Raw genomic sequence first — 3,666 nt, forward strand, 5'->3', positions numbered from 1 at the left:
TGGTTCGCCTAGCATTCGCATGGCAGCAGATCGATCCCAGTCCAGGACCGTAAATTTAAGGCTTTTACTTGAAAGGCCACTGCTTTGGCTGGGCTTTCCCGGCTGACGTTCTGTTGAGCATTTATTCTGAGGAAACTGGAACTGAAACCAGACATCTATACCTTTTACCTTTAATGAGATCTTGATGAATTTGAAAGGAAAAAAAATTATGTAGCCAATTAATTTCGTAATATAATCGGGACAGTTTGGTTTTCATCCTGTTGTATTGAAATAATTGATTTTTTTGTATTAATTGGATTGCAATAGTAAAACGTTGGATTGTTGATCACTCCCGAAAACGAAAGAAATAGAAAATATAAAAATACTGATATATTTTATAAATAGGATTTGATGAAATTTTTTATGAAAGGTTTTTGATTTTACCTACTAGTGTACGCGACCTGTCAAAAATGGCGGCTAAATATTTAGATATGCACACACACGAGAGCGTGCACACACCAGGGTATGAGTACTTCCTCTCCCCCTACCCGAGGAGCGGGGAGAGACCGATTAGATTTGTGTATATATATATATATATATATATATATATATATATATATATATGTATGTATATGTGTATATGTATATATGTGTATATATACATATATATGTATGTATATATACATGTGTATATATATATGTATATATATATATCTATCTAAATACACCTATATATATACATATATATGTGTATATATATATATATATACATATATATGTATGTATATATATATCTATCTAAATACACCTATATATGTATACATATATATATATATGTATATATATATGTGTATATATATATATATATATATATATATATATATATATATATATATATACAAGTATATATGTTTATATATGTATATCTATATTATATATATATATATATATATATATATATCTATATTATATATATATATTTATGTATAAATATATATATGTATATATTATGTATATATATGTGTGTGTATGTATGTATGCATGTACGTATAAAAATCACAGGGAAACGCGATGCTCAGATGGAAAATAACCACAGGGAGGATGAAAATAGGCAATATAAGATTAAGTCCTAGCTAGTTTTGTGATACTTTTTCAGAGGAAGTATCACGAAATCATGATTTTCCTTGTGGCTCTTTTGCATATGTAGGCTATATATATACAGTATATATATATATATATATATATATATATATATATATATATATATATATATATATGGATAATTATGTTGCCAGAAACTTGCTCTCTATTAAATAGGGGAGATGAATATTTACACTTATATATAAAAGTCTCTTTCATATAATCTTAATACAAAGATCTTTGAACTTTTGTCCTCCTGATATTCAAAACACTTAACTCGAAAATCATAAATGAACTTTAGGCCTTTCAAGTTTTCAATTAGGTCTATGTGTCTGGTATCCAATTCTTATATATAATCGAGGCCCGAGGAAATCCGTAGAACTGCCCATAGAAATAAGGAAGACTATGAAATCCTTATAGATAAAACTAGCAAGAGTTTTCCAAAGGCTGTATGTAGAGGGAAAGACACAGGGCGATTCGAGGATAACTTTTTGGCAGGATAAATTTTTGAGAAAGCGCGTCTTACAGAATAGCTTTCTCTTCTGCTGAATGGGGCAGCGATTGAAATAGTATATTATCAACAGAAACATGTAAGATATACGGAACGAAATCAATAATATGGCCAAACTAATAAGCTTAGATCAGTTCTATAGAATGGATAGAGAGAGGCTTATATACTATGTCCCGTGTGGTCTAGTGGCTAGGATACGCGGCTCTCACCCGCGAGGCCCGGGTTCGATTCCCGGCACGGGAAAGTAATTTTTTCTTTCTTTCTTTTTTTCTAGAAGCCCCTGTCCGTAATAAAATTTCAGGGCAATCAACCTACTGAACTGTATCCCTACCATGAAAGGGATATAACAAATATAAAGGTATGGACAAGAAAACTTTTAACACTCACGAAACATTTAGTGGTTCGAAGCAAGAGTAAACATTTCAAGAGCGTGTCTCTCCCAGAGAAGTTATCATTTCAGGATGTTTTTAATATTTAATTTTTGTTATAAGTTTTTTATCAATAGTAAAGTGTTATCCTCTGTATGATAATTAGAGAATTCCCATAAGCAACCACTCCTATTTCCCCGGAACGATAAAAAAAAAGAAAAAAAAAAAGAAAAAAAAAACTCAAAATTGATCAATTCTGGTTTCTAGTGACTAAACGATTAGATAAAACTAGATACTTCGAAAAGCAACGATATATCCCAGAAGTTTTTCCATCTTGCCGAATAGTTGAAGAAATTATGATGTCCTGGTGGTAGCGTCCTTGCTTGGTGATTGCCAGACTGGGATTCGAATCACGCTCAAACTCGTTAGTTCCTTCGGTCTCTGTAACCTACATCCTTGTGAGCCAAGGATGGGGGTGTTTGGGGGAACCTATAGGTCTATCTGCTGAGTCATCAGCAGGTATTACTTGGCCCTCCTTGGTCCTAGCTTGGGTGGAGTGGAGGATTTGGCGCTGATCACATGTATGGTCAGTCTCTAGGGCATTGTCCTGCTTGATAGGGCAATTTCACTGTCCCTTGCCTCTGCCATTCATGGACGGCCTTTAAACCTTTAAATTGTCCGAGACCTATTTGTATAGTGCAGAATCCTAGAAAATTGTCCTGCTTGATAGGGTATTGTCACTATCCCTTGCCTCTGCCATTCATGAACGGCCTTTAAACCTTTAAATTGTCCGAGACCTATTTGTATAGTGCAGAATCCTAGAAAATTGTCCTGCTTGATAGGGTATTGTCACTATCCCTTGCCTCTGCCATTCATGAACGGCCTTTAAACCTTTAAATTGTCCGAGACCTATTTGTATAGTGCAGAATCCTAGAAAATTGTCCTGCTTGATAGGGTATTGTCACTATCCCTTGCCTCTGCCATTCATGAACGGCCTTTAAACCTTTAAATTGTCCGAGACCTATTTGTATAGTGCAGAATCCTAGAAAATTGTCCTGCTTGATAGGGTATTGTCACTATCCCTTGCCTCTGCCATTCATGGACGGCCTTTAAACCTTTAAATTGTCCGAGACCTATTTGTATAGTGCAGAATCCTAGAAAATTGTCCTGCTTGATAGGGTATTGTCACTATCCCTTGCCTCTGCCATTCATGAACGGCCTTTAAACCTTTAAATTGTCCGAGACCTATTTGTATAGTGCAGAATCCTAGAAAATTGTCCTGCTTGATAGGGTATTGTCACTATCCCTTGCCTCTGCCATTCATGAACGGCCTTTAAACCTTTAAATTGTCCGAGACCTATTTGTATAGTGCAGAATCCTAGAAAATTGTCCTGCTTGATAGGGTATTGTCACTATCCCTTGCCTCTGCCATTCATGGACGGCCTTTAAACCTTTAAATTGTCCGAGACCTATTTGTATAGTGCAGAATCCTAGAAAATTGTCCTGCTTGATAGGGTATTGTCACTATCCCTTGCCTCTGCCATTCATGAACGGCCTTTAAACCTTTAAATTGTCCGAGACCTATTTGTATAGTGCAGAATCCTAGAAAATTGTCCTGCTTGATAGGGTATTGTCACTATCCCTTGCCTCTGCCATTCATGAACGGCC

At 35.2% G+C, this 3,666-nt stretch overlaps 1 non-coding gene across 1 annotated transcript; it reads left to right on the plus strand.

The window, feature by feature from the left end:
- The first annotated feature begins 1,801 nt into the window (after positions 1-1,801).
- TRNAE-CUC (transfer RNA glutamic acid (anticodon CUC)) lies at positions 1,802-1,873 on the plus strand. The gene has a single exon. It is a non-coding gene; the product is annotated as a tRNA-Glu (tRNA).
- Positions 1,874-3,666: the final 1,793 nt, after the last annotated feature.

This window comes from Palaemon carinicauda, chromosome 9 (assembly GCF_036898095.1).
Source record: "Palaemon carinicauda isolate YSFRI2023 chromosome 9, ASM3689809v2, whole genome shotgun sequence".
NCBI lineage: Eukaryota > Metazoa > Arthropoda > Malacostraca > Decapoda > Palaemonidae > Palaemon > Palaemon carinicauda.